Below are 25635 nucleotides of genomic sequence, written 5' to 3'. Positions count from 1 at the left end.
CCACTGTTCCCACTCTCATAAGGTTTTTCCTCTTTGGGCATCTGCAGGCTAGAGACAGTACTCTCAAAGACTAAATTTGTATGGACAAGATGAACTGTAGTGGATGATACAACAATGTCATGAAACTGGATGCAATGAGGGCCAGAGCTCTTCAAGTTTAGGAGACCCTGACTAGCACACTGTATTCACAAGCTGGTTGGTTCAGGAATCACAGGGACTTTTTGGGCTTTCGCTAAAGGAGTGCTCCAAAGGATGCTCGGTGGAGCCCTGTGAGGAAGAGGTCCACATTCTTGCTTAAGAAATAGACAAGAACTTTGTCTTCTGGTGTGCTTCTGCACACCGTATCCATGGAGAGGAGCAGCAGAGATTCTGAGATATGAAGAAGTTGCTTCCATATTTTGATCAAGAGGTGGGAATGAGGGCTCGGTGCAGCGTATAATCAAAAGGCTTTGTGTGTGCCGATCAGGTCATGGCGCATGCTGGGCATGCACAGACTGTTCTGCCGAATGAGGGTAGCTCCATTAGGGGCAGGGTCCATGTGACTACGCATTGTCAAGAGAGTGTTGCCTGCCCAGCATCAAAGGCTCAGGGACAGCGGTGCTTGGTATCTTCTGGGATATCAGACTCTGCGAGCCCGCATTGCCTCAGGAAAGGCTTGGAAACTCACCCGCACTCCAGGGACCTTGGTTGATGTAGGGGACAGACACAGGGTCTCTGTGTGTGAACTGAGACCAAGTTAGGAAAGCAGCAATGGGAGAGGAATGACACTAAGGAGAGTTAAAGCTGTGCATTCAAATTGGCTTGCGGGAAACAAGGAAAGACACCTTGACCTTGCTTGTCCCACACAGGAGGCAGGATCCACCCCCAACCTCTTAGCCTACCCACAAGGCATTCTCCATGGGCAGATACACGCCCTGGGTTTAGAGAGGGCCACATCATTCTGAAACCATATTGAGAACTGCCCAATGCAACACCTCTCTCACCAGCTCTAAAACACCACCAACACCCCAAGCTGAAAGAAGAGGATATTACTCTGAGACACTGTCAGAATAATTTCCACGATGGGGCACCTGGGTGGCTCTGTCGGTTGGGCATCCCACTTCGGCTCAGGTCATGACCTCACGGCTCGTGAGTTCAAGCCCCGTGTCAGGTTCTGTGCTGATGGCTTGGAGCCTGGAGCCTACTTCGGATTCTGTGTCTCCCTCTCTCTGCCCCTAACCCACTCGCACTGTCTCTCTCAAAAAATAAACATTAAAAAATTAAAAAAAGAAAAGAATACGTTCCATGCAAACTGTTTTTCAAAAATAGGGCTCAGAGGTGACAATGGAGACACACATTGCCAGAGTTCTTCATCGCACATGATTTGGAGACACTAGAGAATGAAGCATCCAGCACAGTCTCCTATCAACCAGGTTGTATACAGAATAAGAAAGCCTTGTGGTCTTAGGCTAAGGGAGCACTCTGAAGGATTACACCTGGGAGCCCTGTCAGCATGAAGCCTGCTTCTTTCTCAACGACCCAGGAAATTCTGGTTTGGTCTATCCCTGCCATGTTTCCCATCAGTTGAGGGAGGCAGCAGTGTTTGAGCTGTAGGTATGGGGTTCTGAGGGCTCTTACTCAGGAATCTGCAGCAAGATTTGATTCCCTAATTCACGGCACGGGCTCTTCCAATGCTTACCCCCTCCTCATTTCTAGTGCCCATGTGCAAACCATGAGCTTCTCAGAATAAACGCAACTCAGTCATCCAGGTCAGTGAGGCAAGCTGGCTCCTGTTAATCCTCCATAGCACAGCAGGCCAAGCACCAAGCACCCAGAGACTCAAAGCCTTTTTCCTTTGGTAGAGCAGAGCCTAATAGGTCTCACTGAGTACAGGAGCAGAGTGGGAGATTGCGGCCCACCCGGTTGTGCCAGCTGAGTGAATGATGGCTCCATGGCGCCTAAGGGGGGGGGGGAAATACATTCTCAAAGACACAACAAGGGGAAGTAAGTTTGCTCTAGGTGTGCCCAATTCACCATTTCACGTGGGAATGGGGATTCCCTTGGAAAGAAGATTTTTGGCTTCATTTGCCCTCAGCCCAGAAGGAGGCCAACCTCCTGCCCAAGTCTCCGGCCAGCATACACAACAAACTTCCTCTGCTGGGTCCTTTCAAATGCCCTGGCCTCGGAATGGACACATACTTCGCAAAAGCTGTGATTTAATGAAGGGGCCCTGTGGCAAAACCTCCCTTACAGTCACAAGGACTGACCCAGACTCTCAGGTGGAAGGGAGAAGATGGGACTCTTGAGAAACTGATTCTGAACACATTGTGGAAAAGTCCTTGTGTCTACAATAGAGCAACGATACGTCAAGGTGGAGGAGGAGGGTCAGAGCGCTTTACGGCTTGGAAGGGGAATTCCATGGAGAAGGCAGTGTCCTGCACCAGCTCCTAGCAACCTGCTATAAGAAAGACCAGAGAGTTTACGCAAAACTGCCATCTAGTGTCTCCATCTGGGAACCCTGTCAACACCAGTCCCGCCTTCTTCCTTCAGAAAGACCTAGGGCACCCTGGGCCTTGGTCGGCTTTTGTTGCTTTTTGCAACACTGAATGGAGTGAGCAGTGACAGTGATATGGCTGGGAGGTTCCCCCAGCTGAAGCTCCAAAGTGTGGACAAGGGCACTGGTGCCTTCTTACTGTAAGAGGTTCTTTCTGTGCAGACCATTTTCTGAAGACTTCGGCTACTGTTGAACTATCTGCTTTTCAGGAGGAAGGCACATCAATCAGGCAGAGAAGAGAGGTGAGCTGGCTCCTCTCCCCCATCACTTTGCTACAAACAGCAGAGCACCAAGGTCAGGGTATCGAGGCCCATTCTCCTTTGGGATATCTATCAGATGCTGAGGACTATAACTGAGCATGGAACTGAGCGGGAACTCGACGCCCATCCAAGGGTGCTTGCTGAAGAGCATGTGCCAGCTCCAAGACTCCTAAGGGTGAATGAAGATGCAGTCAGAAACACAGGAAGGGAGAGGATATGGCTACATTCAGGACCGAAGGGCATTCACTATTTCCATCCAGTGGGAATGCGATAAGTGTGGAATGGATATGTTTATCTTCATTTCCACTAGGCCCAGCAAGGGAGACAGCTCCCTGCTAATACATCTGGCTCACACTGCCGACACACAGCTCTTGGCTAGACCTCTTCCGATGCCCTAGGTCCTTGGATATTCACGCAGACCTGAAACCAAATGGCCAAGGCCACTTTAGCTCCACTGGTCCCACAGTCACAAGGGCTGGTCCCTGTGGGACAATTGCAAGCCAGAGATAGTACTCTGAAAGGCTGAATTTGTATGGACCCCAAGATGAACCTTGATGGATGGTAAGCAATGTCAGCAAACTGGAAATAACAAGGGCTTGCTCAGGAATCACAAGCTCCTTTTGTGGGCTTTGGCTCCAGGAATTCTGCAAAGGACACCCTTTGGAGCCCTGAGAGCAGGAGGCCCACATTCTCCTTTAAGAAAGAGAGGGGAACTTTGTCTTCTAGTATGTTTCTGCCCATCATATCCATCGAGAGTGTCAGCAGTGGATCTGAAATAGGAAGATTGTGCTTCCATGTGACAATCCAGAGGTGGGAACGACGTCTTGGAGCACTATTTATTCAAAGGGCTTTTTGTGCGCTGCTCAGGTCGTGGAGCATGCTGCACCTACCAGAGTGTCTCTTGTTTCCATTGAGTGTAGCTCCATCCATGAGGGATGGGGGTCCACGTGTCTACCCATATCCATGATACTAACTTGCCCACCACCAAACTCTCAGGGACAGGAGGAATAGATGTCCCCTGGGACATCAGACTCTGAGAGCCATGCATCAGGTCAGGAAAGGCTTGGCAACTCACCCGCATATCGGGGATTATGGTTGCTGGAGGAGACAGACACAGGGTCTCCATGTGTGAACTGAGAACAAGTTAGGAAAGCAGCCATTGGAGAGGAATGACTCCAGGGTGAGTCAAAGCTGTGCCTTCAAATGGGCACGAGGGAAACCAGGGAAAGAGACCCCCCCCCACTCTCTCTTCCCCTTGACCCACACGAGAAGGTGGCATCAACCCACAACTTCAGGCTTAGACTACCCACGAGCATTCTCCCTGGGCACCTTCACACAGGCTGGGTATGGGCAGGGCCATATCCTGAAACCAGATTGAGAAGGGCCAATGCAACATCCCTATCACCACCACAGGCACACCCCCAAGTCCCCAAGCTGAAACAAGAGGATGTTTTTATGGGACGCTGTGCCAGAATAGTGTCCATGCAAACACTCTTTCATCAGAAAAGCTCGGTCAGGAGCGGCAATGGAGACGCACACTGCCAGAGGTCTTCACCACAAATGAGATTTGGAGAAAGTTGAGAAGTTAGTACCAAATGCCGTCTCCTATCAAGCAGGTAATAGCCAGAATAAGAAAGCCCTGTGGGATTAGGCCAAAGGGGCCCTATGAATGATTACACCTGGGCACCCTGTCAACACGAAGCCTGCCTTCTTTCTCAAGGAGCCAGGGAGTTCTGGTTTGGTCTATCCCTGCCATGTTTCCCATCAGTTGAGGGAGGCAGCAGTGTTTGACCTCTGGTATGGGGTTCTGAGGGCTCTTGCTCAAGAATCTGCAACAAGGACTTGGTTCCCTCATTCCTGGCAACGGCTCTTCCAGTGCTCACCTCCTCCTCATTCCTAGTTCCCACGTGCAAACCGTGGGCTTCTCAGAATAAACGCAACTCAGTCATCCAAGTCAGTGAGACAAGCTGACTCCCATTAACCCTCCATAGCATAGCAGGTCAAGCACCAAGCACCCAGAGACTCAAGGCCTTCTTTCCTTTGACACAACAGAGCCTGATAGGTCTCACTGAGCACTGGAGCAGAGTGGGAGATTGCCGCCCACCCAGTTGTGCCAGAGGAGTGAGTGATAGCTCCATGGTGCTTAAGGGAGAAAAAATATTACACTGTCAGACACACAGAAAGAGAAAGGAAATGGAAGCCACGTCGGCCAAAGCTTGGCATTTATGGTGGGAATGGGGATCAACTTGGAAAGATGGCTTTCTTCATTTGCCCTCAGCCCATAAGGAGGCCTGCTCTCCGCCTGTACTCGGGCCTAGAGTAAACAGACGTCCTCCGTCAGTCCCCTTCAAATCCCTGAGCTGGGACTGGCTGCACACTTGTGAAACACAGTGAATTAATGAAGAAGTAGCCCTGTGGCAATGTCTCACAGTCACAAGGACTGGATCAGACTCCCAGGAGAAAGACAGAGGATAGACTCTTGAGACACTGATTCTGTATGGATTGCGGGAAGAGTCTTGTTTCTACAAGAGAGAAAACATGTGTCAAGGTGATTGAGGTCCAGAGTTCTTCAGAGCTTGGAAAGGGAATTCTATGGAGAAGGGAGTGCCCAGCACAAACTCCTCGCAACCTGGCTGGCTGTGAGGAGAAGCAAAAACAGAGGGCTTAGACGCAGTTGCCTTCTAGAGTCTCCTACCAGGAAGTCTGTCAGCAACAGCACTGCTTTCTTACTTCTTGAGGACCTACACAACCCTGGGGCTTGGTTGGCTTTTGTTGCTTTTCCCATCATTGAACAGAGGGAACAGTGACAATGTTGTAGCTTGGAGGTTCCCGGAGCTGTGGCTCTAAAGTGTGGGGAGGGGCTTTGGTGCCTCTTCAGTACAAAGCTCTTTGTGTGCTGACCAGCTTCAGGAGCCTACTGCTCCTGCGTGAACTGTCTGCTTTTCAGAAGGAAGGCATCTCGTTTCTGAAACTCTTCTCAGTAAGGGAAACGAGAGGTGTGTTGAAAGGCGGCGTCTCCACGGTGTTGTTTCACAGAGTTGACTCTACGGCACTTTCGTCGCAGGCCCTGCATGGGTCTTGAAGCCGTTGTCACTTTGGGAAACGAGCTGTTATTTGAAAAGTGATCTCCCCCCAACGTCTCACAGAGTTGAGGGTAGGGCCCTTGCCGCGTAGACCCCCAACAGTTTCCAAACACTCTTAAGTTAGTGAAACCTGGTGTTATTTGAGTGCTCGTTTCAGCACACCATCGTTTCTCACAGTTGAGTAGACGGCACTCAACCGTTAGGCTTCTCGTAGGTTTTCAAACCCTTCTACCTTAGAGAAACCTCATGGTAGTTGAAGGGCGGTTTCCCCACAGTGTTGTTTCCAAGAGTTGAGAGCGTACGGTCCCGTGCGCTAGGCACCTGCTAGCCTTTTGAAACACCTGTGGCTTAGTGAACCCAGATGTTAAGGGACAGATTGTGTCCCCACAGTGTCGTCTCACAGGGTTCATTATATGGCACTCTCGTTGTAGGCCCCGCAACGTTTGGAGCTACGTCTATCTTAGCGAAGCGAGATGTCAGTGGAACGACGGCTTTCACCGTGTTATTTGCCAGAGCGCAGTGTGAGATACTTTCGGGCTAGGCTCCGCGTGGCTTTGCAAACACTTCTAACGAGGGAACGCAGATGCTGTTTGAAGGAGGGTTTCACCACAGTGTTGTTTTACAGATTGCGCACAGGGCCCTCTCTGCGTAGTACCCACGTAGGCTTTCGAACCCTTCTCACTAAGCGAAACGAGCGGCTAGGTGAAACGTGGAGACCCACAGTGTTGTCTCACAGAGTTGAGTGTATGGCATTTTCCGCCTAGGCCCTGCATAGGTTGTCAAACACTTCTCACTTTGTGAAACGAGATGTGACTGGAAAGATGGTTTCCCCCACAGCGTCTCAGAGAGTTGAGTATACGGCAGGTTCGTTGTAGTCTCCGGATGCTTCTCAAACACTTCCAACTTAGTGAAACCACATGGTAGGTGGAAGATGCTTTCCCCACAAGGTCGTGTCACAGAGTTGAGTGTACGTCACTTTCTACATAAGCCTCCGTAGGTTTTCAAACACGTCTGCCTTAGTGAACTGGGATGTTAGTTGAAAGGTGTTTTCTCCACCGTGTTTTTCCCCATAGCCGAGTATATGGCACTCACCGTCCACGTCTGCATACGTTTTCAAACTCTTCTAACTTAGGCAAACAAGGTGTTAGTTGAAAGATGGTTTCTCCACAGTATGTTTTCACAGAGTCGAGAACATGGCACTTTCCTCATTGTTCCTAGCAACGTTTTTCACGTACGTCTAACATGGTGAAACAAGATAGTTGGAAGATGGTTTCCCTAAAAATTGACAGTGGAGCAGATGGCACTTTCCGCCTAAGCCCCACCCACCCCCCCGCAAGTTGCGAAACACTCCTACGAAATGAACCCAGATGTTACTTGAAATACGATTTCACCACAGTCGTGTTGCGCAGAGTTGAGCAAATGACACTTTCTTTGTAGAACTGGCATAGGTTTTCAACCACTTTTGGTGAAGAGCAGTTAGCTGCAACTTGGATTCACCACAGCGTTGTGTCACAGAGTTGAATGCATGGTCTACGCGCCTAGGTCCCGTGGGTCTTCTCAGACACTTGTAACCTAGTGAAACCAGAGGCTAGAAGAAAGAGTCTTTCCCCCACAGTGCTGTTTCACAGAGTTGAGTATATGGCACTTTCGGACTAGGCCCCACATGGTTTGCATCTACATCTAACATAGTGAATTAAAATGTGAGTTGGAGGACGGCTTCCCCAGGTGTTGTTTGACAGAGTGGAGTGTATGATTCTTGCGGTGTAGGCTCTGCATAAGTTTTCAAACACTTCTAACAGGGGAGCCCAGATGGTATGTGAAGGGTGGTCCCCCCACCGTGTTGCTTTAGAGAGTTGAGCACATGGCACTTTCTACGTAGAACGGCATACGGCTCTCAAACACTTCTAAGTGAAACGAGATGTTAGTTGAAGGTGGAGTCCCCACAGTGTTTCACAGAGTTGACCAGGTGGCACTTTCGGCGCAGGCCCTACAAGGGTTTTCAAACGCTTGTAACTTTGTGAAATGAGATGTTAGTTGAAAGATGGTTTCTCCACAGTGTCTCACAGAGTTGAGTCTGTGGCGCTTTCGGTGTCATCTCTGCGTGGTTTTCAAACACTGCTAACTTACTGAAACATGTTAGTTGGAAGAGGGTTTCCCCGACTGTGTTGTGTCTCGGAGTTGAAAATATGGCACTCTCCTCATAGACCCTCGATGGTTTTCAAACAGGCTTGAAGCAGGGAAACCAGATGTCAGCTGAAAGATCGTTTTGCCACACCATTGTGTCTCACAGTCGAGTCCATGGCACTTAACCGTTAGGCTTCCCATGGGTTTTCAAAGACTTCTACTTTAGGGAAACCAGACGGTAGGTGAACGATGGTTTCCCCATAGTGTTGTTTCACAGAATTGGCACTCTCCGTGTGGCCTCCACTTAGGTTTTCAAACCCTTGTAACTACGCGCAGTGAGAAGCTAATGGAAAGGTCGTTTCACCAGTGTTTGATTGAGTGGCGCGTATGGCGCTAGCCACATGGGCCCCGCATGTGTTTTCAAACACTTGTATCAGTGAAACCAGATAGTAGTTGAGCGATCCTTTCACCACACTGGTATTCACACAGTTGAGTATAAGGCAATCACACAGTTGCGATTAGGCAATCCTACGAGAGCATAGGATTTCCACACACTGCTCACTCAGAGAAACCAGCTGGTAGTCGAAGATCGTTTTCCCACAGTGTTGTTTCACAGAGTCGAGTATATGGCACGGTCTTCATAGGCCCCTCAGGGATTTGAAACCCTTCTAACCCTTTTTTAGTTAAAAGTTTTTAGTTAAAAGTCAGTTTGTCCCATGTTGTTTCCCAGAGTTGAGCGTACGGTGGGTGCTCTGCACCTAAGCCCCCCCCCGCCCCCGTCTTTTCAAACCCTTGTAACCTCGCGAATCCAGATGCTCGGAGACTGTGTCACCATAGTGTCTGTTCTCGGAGCTGAGTATATGGCACTTTCGTTGTGGGCCCCGCATGGTTTTCAAACACATCAAACTTAGGGAAATAAGATGTGAGTTGGAGGACGGCTTCCTCCAAGTGTTGTTTGACACAGTGCAATGTAAGATATACGCGGTGTAGCCGCCGCAAGGCATTTCAAACACGTCTGACAAGTGAACCCAGGTGATATTTGGAGGATGATATCACCACGCTGTTGTTTTACAGAGTTGAGCATACGGCACTCTCTGCATAGTCCCTGCATAGGTCTTCAAACACTTCGAACTTAGTGCACCAAGATGTTAGTTGAAAGGGGGTTTCTCCACAGGATTCTCTACAGAGTCCTGTACATGTCACTCTCCACATCATTCCCCACATAGAGCTTCACAGACTTCTACGCGACACGACACGTTGACAGGCCATTTCCACAAAGTGCATTTTGACAGAGTTGAGGATGTGGCACTTTCACCATAAGCCCTGCATTGATTTTCCAACACTTCGAACCTCGCGAAACAAGATGGTAGTTGAACGATTGTTTTCATTACACTGCTGCTTCACAGAATCGAGCCTATGGCACTTTCATGTATCCCGAGCACAGTTTTCCAAACACTCGAACCTTAGTGAAACCAGATGTTAATCGAACAGTGGTCTCCTCACAGAGTTGTGTATATGGCACCTTGCGGAGGCCACTCAAGTGTTTCTAAACACTTCAGACTTTGTGAAACCAGGTATTAGTTGAAAGACGGTTGCCCCACAGTGTTGTTTCACAGGGAAATGGGTGTTTAGCACCTTCCGCTTAGGCCCCTCATAGGTGTTCAAACACTTCCACCTTAGCGTAATGGGCTGTCACTTGAAAGATGGTTTCCCCCGCAACCTATCAGACAGGTGTGTATGTGGCACTTTTGATGTCGCCCCCCGCATGGGTGTTCAAGCACACTAAGTTTGCGACACCAGATGTTAACGGATAGATGTTTGCACCACACAATCGTTTCAGAGGGTTGAGTACCGGGCACTTTGGCTGTAGTCTCCGCATGAGTTTTTAGCCACTTCTAGTGTCGCGAAACAAGATATTAGTTGAAAGATGTGTTTGCCAGAGTTGACTATGTGGCACCTTATGCATAAGCACCAAAGCAAAGGCTTTGGAACACACCTAGCAACGTGAAACCGTTAAGTTAGTTGAAAGATGGTTTCCCCCCAGCAGTTTTTATTGTCGAGTATATGTCACTTTCCCCATAGTCCCTAGTGTATGTTTTAAACCAGTTCTAACAGTGAAACAAGTTGTTAATGGGAAGATTTTTATCCCAAAATATTGTTTCACAGACTGGAGTATATGGCGCCTTCCTCTAGGTCCTTCATAAGTTTTTAAGCTTTTCTAAATTTCTGAAATCAGATGGTAGTTGAAAGAGGATTTCACCTCTTTCACGTGTTGTCTCACGGAGTTGAGTATACGGCACTTTCTTCATAGACCCGGCATAGGGTTTCAAGTACTTCGGTTAGTGAAACAAGATATTAGTTGAAAGACCGTTTCTCCATAATACTCTTTCACAGATTCAAGAATATGCCACTTTCATCGTAATTCCCCGAAAATGTTTACAGAAACTTCTAACGGTGAAACAAGATGTTTCAACCGAAGGGCTGAGTTGAGGGCACAAAGGAGGATGCCGGTCAGGATCCGTCTTTGGCTCCCAAGGCCACACCTCGATCGGCCCCTGGTGGAGGAGGCCTCTGGAATCCTCTCGGGCAGCTGCAGCGGGGCCTGGGAAAGGACATGCTGAGCTTACAGGTTCCATGCCGTGTCAGCCTGCACCGCTTCTGGATCTTAGATGCCTGGTGTTGTCAATCGTTGGAATACGGTCCCCATTGCGAGAGAGCCTTAGCTAGGGTTAGGGTTCGGTCCAGGCACTTCGCCAGGGCAGAAGCGACTCTGGTCTCGCGATCTCCCTCGACGGCTGAAGTGAGGGCTCATGTATCAAGGCGGCTCAATTGTAAGGTTAGGGTTCGAGACAGGCTTAAGTTTCGGTGGAGGGCCCGGTTCTAGGTAGGATTAGCATTACGGTTAGGTCCCAGGAGTATCCAGGCACCGAACCCACAGCAGGGCTGTGGTCTCACCGAATGGCTGAGTTGAGGACACAAGGAAGGGTGTCGGTCCGTATCCGTCTTTGGCTGCAAAGGCCACACTCGTCGATGGGCCACAGGTCGCTGAGGCCTCCGGAATCGTCTTGGGCAGCTGCAGCCGGGCTGTGAAAAGACATGGTGAGCTTCCAGGTTCCATGCTGAGTGAGCCTCCACCGCTTCTGGACCCCAGGCGCGTGGTGTCGTCAGACGTTGCAATTGGGTCCCCTTGGGAAGAGCGCCTTAGCTAGGGTTAGCGTTCGGTTCAGCGACGTCGCCACGGCCGAATCGACCCTGGTCTCGTGATCTCCCGCGAGGGATGAAGTGAAGGCTTGTATCAATCACTAGGTTAGAAGAGTTTGAAAACCTATGTGGGGAACGATGTGGAAAGTGACATATACCAGCCACTATGAAAGATTCCTTTGGAGAAACCATCTTTCACCTAACGTCTGGTGTCACAACGTTGGAAGTGTCGGGACACCTATGTGGGGGGCCTATGTGGAGAGTGAAGTGCCTTGTACACAACTCAATCTGTACTGTACGGAAACCATCTTTCCACTAACCTCTGGCTCCACTAACGTGGCAGTGTTGGAAAACCCATGTGGGGCCTAGAAGGAAAATGCCATACCCTCAACCCTGTGAAAACAACACTGTGGGGAAACCATCTTTCCACTCACATCTTGTTTCTCTAAGCAAGAATTGTTGGCAAACCTGTGGGGGCTTTGGCGGAAAGTGTCATACACTCCACTCTGTCGAGCAGCTCTTGGGGAAACCATCTTTCCACTACCATCTTATTTCACCATGTTAGACATGTTTGAAAAACTTTGGGAACGAAGATTCGTCTTCAACGGAATTCTCGAGTTTCTCAGAATTCTCGATTCAGAGAAAACATACTGTGGAGAAACCATCTTTCAACTCTCATCTGGTTTCTCTAAGTTAGAACTGTTTGAAAAACTTACGCGGGCCCATGCGGAAAGGGCCGTATACCCAATCCTGCCAAACAACACTGTAGCGAAACCAGCTTTCACCTGATATGTGGTTTCGCTCAGTGAGAACCGTGTGAAAACCTACGCGGGGCCTAGAGGGTAAGTGCCATATACTCAACCCTGTGATACGACACTGTGGGGAGAATGTCTTGTAACTAGCCTGTCGTTTCACTACGTGAGAAGAGTTTGACAACCTATGCAGGGAATGATGTGGAAAGTCACATACACCAGCCATCGCAAAAGACTCCTGTGGAGAAAGCATCTTTCAACTCACATGTTTCACCCAGTTGGAAGTTTTGAGAACGTATGCAGGGCCTCCAAGGTCACTGCCATATACCCATCTCTGGGAACCAACACGGTGGGAAAGCATCCTTTGAACTAACATCCAGTTTCACTAAGTTAGAAGGGTTTGAAAAATTATTCAGGGACTGTGCAGAAAGTGCCATATATTCAACTCTGTCAAAACGGCACTTTGGGGAAAGCGTCTTTCAACTAACATCTTGTTTCTCCAAGTTAGAAGCGTTTGAAAAACTGCTGGGAACGACGACGAACGTGCCATACACTCAACTCTGTGAAATAACACTGTGGGGAAAAGACATCGTGTTGCTAACACCTTGTTTCACTGAGTTAGAAGTGTTTGAAAACCTCGGCGGGGACTAGGTGGAAAGTGCCATATACTCAACTCTGTCAAACTGCACTTTCAACTAACGTGCAGCCTACATAAGACACGAATTACACGGAAAGCCACACATATATCACACATACCACAGTACCCAAACACACAACACACACACCCAAAACGTTTAAGGAAAACACACCAAACACGGCCACCCGTGCAATACACTCAAGACACTTATAACACACATACACGCACCCCCTGCACATTCCACACACCTGGCACGCCGCATTGGCCACCTTCCTACGACCTACACACCTGCATGCCACATACACCGTCTACACATGCATACATCACACACACCACATGCTCACCACACACTCACCATGCATATGCCGCAGACATATCCAACACACATCACACATGCCCCACACACCCACAGTTACCCCCCTCGCACAGTATTACTGGATCACCGGCGCGTTGTGTTGTCAGACGTGGGAATTTGGTCCCCATAGCGACAGAGCCTTACCTAGGGTTAGGGTTCGGTCCAGGGACGTCGCCCGGGCCGACGTGACTCCAGTCTCGTGATCTCCCTCGAGGGCCGAACTAAGGGCTCAACACCAAGGCGGCTCAAGTGCAGGGTTAGGGTTCGAGGCAGGCTTAGGTTTCGGTGGCGGGTCCCGGTTCGTGGTAGGGTTAGGGTTAGGTTTCGGTCGCATGAGGCTACAGGCGCCGAAAGCACAGCAGGGCAGTCGTCTCCCTGAAGGGCTGAGTTGAGGGCACAATGGAAGTTGTCTGTCAGGATTTTTCTTTGGCTGCCAGTGCCACACACATCGAATGGCCCATGGTTGAAAAGGCCTCCGGATTCCGGATTCCTTAACTCCATGCTTTTGGAGGTTTTCCAGACTTTTTCCTGTGGTTGATTTCAAGCTTCATAGCGTTGTGGTCTGAAAGTATGCATGGTATAATTTCAATTCTTGTAAACTTATGAAGGGCTCTTTTGTGACCCAGTATATGATCTATCTTGGAGAATGTTCCATGTGCACTCAAGAAGAAAGTATATTCTGTTGCTTTGGGATGCAGAGTTCTAAATATATCTGTCAAGTCCATCTGATCCAATGTATCATTCAGGGCCCTTGTTTCTTTACTGACCGTGTGTCTAGATGATCTATCCATTTCTGTAAGTGGGGTGTTAAAGTCCCCTGCAATTACCACATTCTTATCAATAAGGTTGCTTATGTTTATGAGTAATTGTTTTATATATTTGGGGGCTCCGGTATTCGGCGCATAGACATTTATAATTGTTAGCTCTTCCTGATGGATAGCCCCTGTAATTATTATATAATGCCCTTCTTCATCTCTTGTTACAGCCTTTAATTTAAAGTCTAGTTTGTCTGATAGAAGTATGGCTACTCCAGCTTTCTTTTGGCTTCCAGTGGCATGATAAATAGTTCTCCATCCCCTCACTCTCAATCTAAAGGTGTCCTCAGGTCTAAAATGAGTCTCTTGTAGACAGCAAATAGATGGGTCTTGTTTTTTTATCCATTCTGATACCCTATGTCTTTTGGTTGGCGCATTTAATTCATTTACATTCAGTGTTATTATAGAAAGATACGGGTTTAGAGTCATTGTGATGTCCGTATGTTTTATGCTTGTAGTGATGTCTCTGGTACTTTGTCTCACAGGATCTCCCTTAGGATATTTTGTAGGGCTGGTTTAGTGGTGACAAATTCCTTCAGTTTTTGTTTGTTTGGGAAGACCTTTATCTCTCCTTCTATTCTAAATGACAGACTTGCTGGATAAAGGATTCTCGGCTGCATATTTTTTCTGTTTAGCACACTGAAGATCTCGTGCCAGTCCTTTCTGGCCTGCCAAGTTTCAAAAGAGAGATCAGTCACGAGTCTTGTAGGTCTCCCTTTATATGTGAGGGCACGTTTATCCCTTGCTGCTTTCAGAATTTTCTCTTTATCCTTGTATTTTGCCAGTTTCACTATGACATGTTGTGCAGAAGATCCATTCAAGTTCCGTCTGAAGGGAGTTCTCTGTGCCTCTTGGATTTCAATGCCTTTTTCCTTCCCCAGTTCAGGGAAGTTCTCAGCTATACTTTCTTCAAGTACACCTCAGCACCTTTCCCTCTCTCTTCCTCCTCTGGGATACCAATTATGCGTATATTATTTCTTTTTAGTGTATCAGTTCTCTAATTTTCCCCTCATACTCCTGGATTTTTTTATCTCTCTTTCTCTCAGCTTCCTCTTTTTCCATAACTTTATCTTCTAGTTCACCTATTCTCTCCTCTGCCTCTTCAATCCGAGCCGTCGTCGTTTCCATTTTGTTTTGCATTTTGTTTAAAGCTTTTTTCAGCTCCTCGTGACTGTTCCTTAGTCCCTTGATCTCTGTAGCAAGAGATTCTCTGCTGTCCTCTATACTGTTTTCAAGCCCAGCGATTAATTTTATGACTATTATTCTAAATTCACTTTCTGTTATATTATTTAAATCCTTTTTGATCAGTTCATTAGCTGTTGTTATTTCCTGGAGATTCTTCTGAGGGGAATTCTTCCGTTTGGTCATTTTGGATAGTCCCTGGAGTGGTGAGGACCTGCAGGGCACTTCCCCTGTGCTGTGGTGTATAACTGGAGTTGGTGGGCGGGGCCGCAGTCAGACCTGATGTCTGCCCCCAGCCCACCGCTGGGGCCACAGACTGGTGTGTGCCTTCTCTTCCCCTCTCCTAGGAGCGGGATTCACTGTGGGGTGTCGTGGCCCATCTGGGCTACTTGCACACTGCCAGGCTTGTGGTGCTGGGGATCTGGCATATTAGCTGGGGTGGGTAGGCAAGGTGCATGGGGGCAGGAGGGGCAGGCTTAGCTCGCTTCTCCTTAGGGGATCCACCTCAGGAGGGGCCCTGTGGCAGCAGGAGGGAGTCAGATCCGCTGCCACCAGAGGTTTGGCTCCGCAGAAGCACAGATTTGGGTGTTTGCGCGGAGCGAGCAAGTTCCCTGGCAGGAACTGGTTCCCTTTGGGATTTTGGCTGGGGGGATGGGCGGGGGAGATGGCGTTCGCGAGCACCTTTGTTCCCCACCAAACTGAGCTCTGTCGTCCGGGGGCTCAGCAGCTCTCCCTCCCTTTGTCCTCCAGCCTTCCTGCTTTCTGAGCAGAGCTGTTAACTTATGACCTCCCAGACGCTAAGTTGTGCTTGCTGTCGGAGCACAGTTCGTCAGGCCCCTCCGCTTTGGCCAGCCAGACTCGGGGGCTCTGCTTGGCCGGCGAGCCGCCCCTCCGCCCTGGCTCCCTCCCGCCAGTCCGTGGAGCGCGCACCGCCTCGCCGCCCTTCCTACCCTCTTCAGTGGGCCTCTCGTCTGCGCTTGGCTCCGGAGACTCCGTTCTGCTAATCCTCTGGCGGTCTTCTGGGTTATTTAGGCAGGTGTAGGTGGAATCTAAATGATCAGCAGGATGCGCGGTGAGCCCAGCGTCCTCCTAGGCCGCCATCTTCCCTCTCTGTCTCTCTTTATTCTTTTAAAACTATCTTCACAACCTCGACCTCTTCCTTAGCATTCCTATTCATCTTGTCACAATCCTTATTTTTCCTTCTTTTTTCTAAAAAAAAAGTTTATTTTGAGAAAGAGAGAGAGAGAGAAGCAGAGAGAGAGGGAGAGAGAGATCTCACAACCATGAGATCTCACAAACCATGAGATCATGACCTGACCTGAAATCAAGAGTTAGGTGTTTAACCAACTGAGTCACCCAGGCACCCCAGCTGACTTTCCTCCTTTAATTCTGTTTGTATAAGATCATTTTTAGCCCTTTCTTTATATTTTTAATTGAGATATAATTGACTTATAGTATTATATTAGTGTGAAGTATACAACATAAGGATTCGATATTTGTATGTATTATGAGATAATCACCACAATAAGTCTATTTAACATCCATAACCACACATAGTTACTATTTTTTTTCTCATAGTAAGAATTTTAAAATTTATTCTCTTAACAACTTCCAAATAGACAATACAGTATTATTAAGTATAGTCACCACGTTGTACATTATATCCCCAGGACTTATTTATTTTTCATAATTGGAAGTTTGTGATTTTGGCCGCCTTCTGTTCTTTGTATTTATGAATTTAATTTTTTGGTTTATATAAAATCATGCAATATTTGCATTTCTGTTTGATTTATTTCACTTAGCATGATGCCCTCAAGTTTCATTCATTTTGTTGCAAATGACAAGATTTCTTTCACTGTATAGCTGAATATTTTGTGTGTATATGAATTTATATATATATTTGTTAATTATTCATCAGTGGACACTTAAGTTGCTTTTATGTCTTGACTATTGTAAATCATGCTGCAATGAACGAGTGCATACACCTTTTTGAGTTAATGCTTTTGTTTCCTTTAAATAAATACACATAAGTAAAATTGCTGGATCATATATGGTAAATATTTTTAATTTTTCTAGGAACTTTCACCCTGTTTACCATAATGGCTGTATCAAGGCACAAAGGTTCCCTTTTCTCCACATGCTCACCAACATTTGTTATCTCTTGTCTTTTTGATAATAACTATATTAACAGATGTGAGATGATTGCTCATTGTGGTTTTGATTTACATTTACCTGATGATTAGTGATGGTGAACATAATTTCATGCATCTGTTGGTCATCTTTATACCTTCTTTGAAAAACTGTTTATTCAAGTCCCCTGCTCATTTTTAATTGGATTGCTTGCTTTTTTATAATTGTATGAGTTCTCTATATATTTTGTTTATTAATGCCATAATAAGCGTGTGATTTATAAATACTCTTTTCCATTCTATAGACTGCTTTTTCATTTTGAAATGTCTTTTTGGCTGTGCAGATGCTTTTATTTTGATGTAGTCTCACTTTTTTATTTGCTTTTGTTGCCTTTTTTAATTTTTTTTTTCTAGTTTCAGGTGTTGAATTTTGTGATTCATCATTTACATACAACCCCAAGTGCTCATCACAACAAATGTCCATCTTAATACCCACCACCTATTTAACCCACCCACCTCCCCCTCCAGTAACCCTCAGTTTGTTTCCCATAGTTAAAAGTCTGTTTCTTACAGTTCCCCTTCTTAGAGTGCATTTGGAAGAAGTGTCACTGGCCTCTCCAGGGACAAAAAGTTGGCAGGTGCCAACATGCTACCCTGTTCATTAGCATATGGCAGCAAACCTTGGTGCCAGCTTTTTGCTGTGCTTTACCATAAACTCCAAATCACAAGACCACTACATGGTCATTCAACTGCTTTTCTGGGACAAACTGGAGTAAAACACAGCGTGGCAAGACCAGAGGATCATTGCAGGTCTACATTGTTGGGTCTCTAAAATTTAGAGTTTTGAAACCCAGCCACACGCCTGAGATAAAACACAGGAGAACTGTGCTGCCTGGAAGGCAGACAACTTGGACACTGATAGGGTGAAGCCAGGGATCCGATGGAAGCCGGGAACAAAAAAGTGGAGATTGTTTGCTCTTCTGTGATGGCTTCCTGAAAAATGACAGGTGTGAACTCTCTACTCCAGGGGGGAGCAAGTGGGTCCATGCCATTTTCTCCCCACGCACCAGCACTAACTGACCTTAGTGAGCAGCACAGCATCCCCAAAGAGGGGGCACATCTTTCTTAGACAAGTCTGCCTGAAACAAGCACAGTAGGCCCCTCCCCTAGAACACCAGCACAAACCCCTCACATGCACCAAGTCTACTGATCATAGAGTGCTGCAAGGGGAAATGGCATCTAGCCTCTTTTAACAAGCAGACCAAAACTCACATAGTTAAAACTTGCCACATGGTGAACAAAGTCCAAACACTTCCCACTGCAGGCAAGGAGAAACTGCAGAGGACTGACCTGAGGGAAGGAGTAGCCAAAACACAACAGCAGAGTGCACACTTTGAAACACTTCTTACAGCACCATGTTCAAGACAGTATTGGGTCATAGCCATTATTCTCTAAAGCAGGAAACACAACAGGTTTACCTACCACAGGTCTAGGCAAAATATCAAGACAGAGTAATTTATCCAAAAAAAAAAAAAAAAAGAACTGGAAGATGCCATGACCAGGGATCTAATCAGAACAGAAGTAGTATGTCTGAATCAGAATTTAAAACAACAATAAGGACACGAGCTAGATTGAGAAAGACAAGACACTAGAGAATCACTTTCTGCAGAGATAAAAGGACTAAAAACAAGTCAAGCTGAAATTTTAAATGCTATAACCAAGAAGCAAAACTGACTGGATGCAATGACAATGAAGATGGAAAAAACAGAGAAGGAATCAATGATATATAAGATAAAATTATGGAAAATAATGAAGCTGAAAAGAGGGAAGAAAAATATTGAATTAAAATGTAAACTAAGGAAACTCAGCCACTCCATATAGCCCAATAACATTCATATTGTAGGAATCCAGGAAGAAGTGAGGGAAAAAGGAGAAAGAGGTTTATTTGACCAAATTATAGCTGAAAACTTCTCTTATCTGGGGAAAGAAGCAGACATCCAAATCCAGGAAGCACAGAGAACTCCCATCAAATTCAACAAAAGCTGACCAAACTAAGGTATATCATAGTACAATTTACAAAATATAGAGATAAGGAAAAAATCCTGAAGCCATTTCTTTTAGGGAAAAGAAATTCCTAACCTACAAGGGAAGACAAATCAGGTTAGCAGTATATCTCTCCACAGAAACCTGGCAGACCAGAAGGGAGTGGTATGATGTATTCAACATGCTGAAGGGGAAAAATATGTAGCCAAGAATACTCTATCTGCAAGGTCGTCATTCAGAATAGAAGAGAGATAAAGATTTTCCCAGACAGACAAAACTAAAGGAGTTAGTGACCACTAAACCATCCCTGCAAGAAGTATTAAAGAGGACCCTTTAAATGTGGAAGACCAAAAGCAACAAAGACTAGAAAGAAATACATAAAATACCCTTTGTATTTAAGAGTCTCTTATGGTTTGCCTCCCTCCCTCTTTTTGTAACTATTTTTTCCCCTTCCTCTCCCCCATGGTCTGTTAAGTTTCTCAAGTTCCACAAATGAATGAAAACATATGATATCTGTCTTTCTCTGACTGACTTATTTCACTTAGCATAATACCTTCCAGTCCCATCCACGTTGCTGCAATGGCATGATTTCATTCTTTTTCACTGCCAAGTAGTATTCCGTTGTGTATATAAACCACATTTTCCTTATCCATTCATCAGCTGATGGACATTTAAGCTCTTTCCATAACTTGGGTATTATTGAAAGTGCTGCTATAAACATTGGAGTACATGTGCCCCTATGCATCAGCACTCCTGTATCCTTTGGATAAATTCCTAATAGTGTTATTGTTGGGCTGTAGGGTAGCTCTATTTTTAATTTTTTGAGGTACCTCCACACTATTTTCCAGAGCAGCTGCACCAGTTTGCATTCCCACCAAAGGTGCAAGAGGGTTCTCATTTCTCCACATCCTCACCAGCATTTGTTTCCTGATTTGTTAATTTAACCATTCTGACCCGTGTGAGGTGGTATCTCAGTGTGGTTTTGATTGGTAATTCCCTGATGATGAGTGATGTTGAGCATTTCATGTGTCTGTTGGCCATCTGGATGTCTTCTTGGAAAAGTGTCTATTCATGTCGTCTGCCTATTTCCTCACTGGATTATTCATTTTTTCAGGTGTTGAGTTTGGTAAGTTCTTTATAAATTTTGGATACTAACCCTTTATCTGACATGTCATTTGCAAATATATCTTCCCATTCTGCTTGTTGCCTCTTAGTTTTGTTAATTGTTTCCTTTGCAGAAGTTTTTTATCTTTATGAGGTCCCAATAGTTCATTTTTGTTTTTAATTCCCTTGGTTTTGGAGATGTGTCGAGCAAGAAATTGCTGCGGCTGAGGTCAAAGAGGTTGTTGCTATTTCTTCCTCTAGGATTTTGATGGTTTCCTGCCTCACATTTAGGTCCTTCATCCATTTTGAGTTTATTTTTGTGTATGGTGTAAGAAAGTGGTCTAGTTTCATTCTTCTGCATGTTGCTGACCAGTTCTCCCAGCACCATTTGCTAAAAGACTGTCTTTTTTCCATTGGATGCTCTTTCCTCCTTTATCAAAGATTAATTAGCCATACATTTGTGGGTCCAATTCTGGGTTCTTTATTCCATTGTCTTTGTGTCTGTTTTTGTGTCCGTACCATACTGTCTTGATGATTACAACTTTGTAGTAGAGGCTAAAATCTGGGATTGTGATGCCTCCCACTTTGGTTGTCTTCTTCAATATTACTTTGGTTATTCGGGGTCTTTTGTGGTTCCATATAAATTTTAGGATTGTTTGTTCTAGCTTTGAGAAGAATGCTGGTGCAATTTTGATAGGGATTTCATTGAATGTGTAGGTTGCTTTGGGTAGTATTGACATTTTAACAACATTTATTCTTCCAATCCATGAGCATGGAATGTTTTTCTATTTTTTTGTGTCTTCTTCAATTTCCCTCATAAGCTTTCTACAGTTTTCAGCATACATATCTTTTATATCTTTGGTTAGGTTTATTCCTAGGTATTTTATGGTTTTTGGTGTAATTGTAAATGGGACCAGTTTCTTTATTTCTCTTTCTGTTACTTCATTATGGGTGTATAAAAATGCAGCCAATTTTTCTACATTGATTTTGTACCCTGAACTTGCTGAATTCATGTATCAGTTATAGCAGTCTTTTGGTGGAGTCTTTCAGGTTTTCCATATAGAGTATCATGTCATCTGCTAAATGTGAAAGTTTGACATCTTCTTTGCCAATTTTGATTCTTTTATTTCATTTTGTTGTCTGCTGATGCTAGGACTTCTAACACTATGGTAAACAACAGTGGTGAGAGTAGACATCCTTGTCATGTTCCTGATTTCAGGGGACAGTTCTCAGTTTTTCCCCATTGAGGATAATATTAGCTGTCAGCTTTTCATATATGGCTTTTATGATGTTTAGGTATGTTTCTTCTATCCTGACTTTCTTGAGCGTTTTTATTAAGAAAGTATGCTGTATTTTGTCAAATGTTTTTCTGCACCTATTGACAGGATCATATGGTTCTGATCTTTTCTTTTATAAATGTGATGTATCACATTGATTGATATGCAAATACTGAGCCAGCCCTGCAGCTCAGGAGTGAATCCCACTTGATTATGGTGAATAATTCTTATATGCTGTTGAATTCAAATTGCAGTATCTTGTTGAGAATTGTTTCATCCATGTTCATCAGGGATATTGGCTTGTAATTCCCTTTTTGTGGGGTTTCTGTCTGGTGTGGGAATCAAGGTAATGTTGGCTTCATACAATGAGAATGGAGGCTTTCCTTCCGTTTCTATTTTTTGGAACAGCTTGAGAAGGATGGTATTAATTCTGCTTTAAATGTCTAGTAGAATTCTCCTGGGAAGCCATCTGGTCCAGGACTCTTATTTGTTGGGAAATTTTTGATAACTGATTCAATTTCTTCACTAGTTATGGGTCTGTTCAAATTTTCTGTTTCTTCCTGTTTGAGTTTTGGTAGTAAGTGGGTGTCTAGGAACTTGGTTCTAGGTTCAGAACCTAAGAATCTTTAAGTCCCTGCCACTGACATTAATAACAAGTGAAGTGTTAAACTATTGCTAACCCCCAGAAAGAATCATTTACAAGTACTAACTTAGATGTGTCTAAGAACACCAAATAAAAGAAAGACACCAGAAGACATTTGGATTAGAGATGGCAGGGCAAAGAGAGGTGACAGCTAAAGAGTACAGAGTTTCTTTTTGAGTCAATAAATATATTCTAAAATTGACTGTAGTGATGGTTGCAAGATCTATGAATATACAAAATACCATTAAAATTTGCATTTTAAGTGTGTGAATGGTATGGTTTGTGTTATATCTCAATAAAGACAAGAAAGCAGAACAGAAAGTGGTCAGATTAGCTGACCAAGAAGCTGTCTCTATCAGCATAGCAGGGAGTCCTTGCTATTCCCATCAAGCAGGTCATATGAAGTCAAACACTGGATAACTCCACCATATTTCCTATTATTCTTTTCCAAATGTAAATTGTCACCGAAGGTTTTTTTTTCTTGCATAGATTAGGTATATTAGTGTGTGTGTGTGTGTGTGTGTGCGTGTGTATGTGTGTGTGTGTGTGTGTGTCTGTTGAGGAGGAAGCAGGATGAGTGAAGAAAATCAAATTTATTTTTAGTCACTAGTCGCCAGACCTTGAGGACATATGTGGACATAACAACAATAAAAATCCCTATCATCCAGAGAAGATAAGCTTGGAGCTGGTCACAAAGAGGCAAGACCCTGGGATCTCCCATGGAAGGAAAGTGAGTACCTTTTCTGTTGCATTGTTTTAAGTGCAATTGTTTTCACTCTTTTGTACTTTCAAAATCCCTCCATATCCCAACTGATTTCTCACCCTTAACAACTTTCTTCATTTTAGTGCCTTTTTTTAAAGATTGTTGAGCATACTTGTCCTCCAGATAAGAGTCCATACTTACATTTACCAACTTCAGAGGTTGAGAAACTAAATGAATTTCCTAAAGACTTTTATTGGGGTGGACCTGGTATTACCATCTGTCTCTCTTGCCTGGAAGCCCAGAGTTCTTCTCATTAGAACAATATTCACAGTGAAGAACAGAGGATTCAAAATAGTAGTTTTATTTTTTTCCTTTGATCTTGGGTCTCTCTAGTTCTTTCTTCTAAATCTTTAATCTTTCTGTAAAATGCCAAAATATATAGAAAAAGGGAAAGATCCAGTTGCCTGTGTGTTTCACCTACATATCTTGATGCATATAAATGTATCAAACATTATACATACTTTTATATATATGAATATTTAATGTTACATAAGTAAAATGGAAAATTTCAGCTTGTTATCTTAAACATTTATTATCCCATTACTGACCACATCACAAATCTTCAATAAAAATTCTGTTGATAATAGCTTTTCTGTGCAATATTTTAATGAGAATTGAAGGGAAAGTTATAATTTTCATGTACTAAATAAAGTCTAAAATTAGTTGTGGCTTAGGAGAACCAAAAGAAAAGCTAACAGAGGTCAAGTATAAAGGCTTTATTATTTTTAAAATTGTTATTATTATTGTTATACTACTACTATTGCTCTTCCTATTATTATTTAAGGAAAGTGAGATACAATGATCATTGATAGTCCATGCTGCTAAGGGGGTAAATTTCAAGTTCTTATTTTTCTACTTACATTATGAACTAGAGGCTGACAACTTACGTAAACATTATGAGACTCTCAGTTTCTCAATCCGTAAAAACGAGATAACAGTACCTATCCTACCCCCTTCATAGGGGTGTTTTGAAGTCAAATGGGGTCATTTTTAAAGTACTTTGTAAAATGAAGAGTGCTATATATGTGTTGAGTTTAGGGATTATTTGCAGCTTCTTGATGTTCCTTCCTTCTAAAGTATAACATAGTAGTATTTTGAAATGTTACGTTGCACCTCAAAAGTAAATTTTCAAAGCTAATAATTAAAAGTAATAACAAGAAATAAGTTTCACATTATGTTTATTCAAATTGATGGTGTTTCTGAAACTGTACTGACATCTTAGTGAAAAGCAAACTCAGAATTGTTCTGGCCTAGTGTATACTATGGCAACATGTAAGAACTTTCCTTAATGTTCAGAACTTTACCTTTCAAAAGTCATAGCTCTAAGAAGTGCACCAGAACATGAATTCAGAATCTAGATCCAAAGGCCACTTCTCTGCACAGGAATTTACCAATGAAAATGAAGGAACAATGCATTATGTTGCTTGTTAGTCACCTCAGAGTTCTTACATTTCTTCTCCTTCTCCTTCTTCTTCTTCTTCCTTCTTCTTCTTCTTCTTCTTTCTTCTTCTTCTTCCTCTTCTTTTTGGACATGCACATGCTATTTTATTACTTTTTTGTGTGATTTATTTTATTTTTTAATTTACATCCAAGTTAGCATATACTGCAACAATAATTTCAGGAGTAGATGCCTTAATGCCCCTTACCCATTTAGTCCATCCCCCCTCCCACAACCCCTCCAGTAACTCTGCTTGTTCTCCATATTTAAGAGTCTTTGATGTTTTGTCCCCCTCCCTATTTTTATATGATTTTTGCTTCCTTTCCCTTATGTTCATGTTTTTTATCTTACATTTCTGTGCTTGTGAATTTCCTGAAGCCTGAAGTTTTATAGGAGAGCTATTCCTTTTGATCTAATACTTTTGTGTTATTTTAGAAGAGTCAATCAGGAAACAATCTTTATTAATGTTTGACTTCCTACTTATATTTTCTTTAAGATGCTCTGAAGGGCATATGTTTAGATGTTATTTGAAAATGTGAAGACTATAGAATTATTTGACAACCAGTTTGTAACCTCTGTCTCTTTAATGCTTTGGAATATCAACTTCTCTTTTTTTGTTTGTTTTGTTTTTGTTTGTTTGTTTGTTTGTTTATTGTGAGAGAGAGAGAGAGAGAGCATAAGCAGGAGAGGGACATAGGGAAAGGGAGAGAATCCCAAGCAGGCTCCATGCAGGGCTTAATTTCATGACTGTGAGATCATGACCTGAAATTATATCAAGAGTTGAATGCTTAACTGATTGAGCCACCCAGGTGCTCCTGGCAGCTCAAATTCTAATGTCCAGTGGTCTGGATTTAAGTGACAGGTGGCATTCCCTGGATTGAATCCTATACCAGGACATTGTAGGCATATATGACGTGGCTGAACATGTTTCAGCATTGCTATTTCTCCCTCCTTTGTTTTTTTTTTAAAGTAACTAGTGAATACAAATAATCAAAACCTCAAATTTCTAGAATAAACTCAAGTAGGATAGCACAGCTAAGAGGATTTCCTAGAAAGTGGGAATGTACTCTATTCCCAAATCTATTTTTTTTTCTTCTCAACCTCATCTATACTTGCTGGGTGCTTATTTAGCTTCTAAGATTAAACATCTCAATTATTTTAAATAAGACAGAGAAAGAAAATTGTTTGGAATTTTAATGTTTTTCTCCATTAGAAATATGGCATCATTTTTTTAAGTTTTTATTTAAATTCCAGTTAGTTAACATACAGTGTAATATTAGTTTCAGTTATACAATA

General features: G+C 44.1%; 1 protein-coding gene across 1 annotated transcript in view; it reads right to left on the bottom strand.

The window, feature by feature from the left end:
• LOC122237886 (ankyrin repeat domain-containing protein 26) overlaps window positions 1-25635 on the bottom strand; it is a 299470-nt gene that overhangs the window by 135959 nt on the left and 137876 nt on the right. The gene's annotated exons all lie outside the window — the stretch shown is intronic.

The sequence above is a fragment of the Panthera tigris genome, chromosome B1 (assembly GCF_018350195.1).
Source record: "Panthera tigris isolate Pti1 chromosome B1, P.tigris_Pti1_mat1.1, whole genome shotgun sequence".
Taxonomy (NCBI): domain Eukaryota; kingdom Metazoa; phylum Chordata; class Mammalia; order Carnivora; family Felidae; genus Panthera; species Panthera tigris.
The sequence above is the reverse complement of the archived record's forward strand: the minus strand, read 5'-3'. Positions and strand labels throughout refer to the sequence as shown.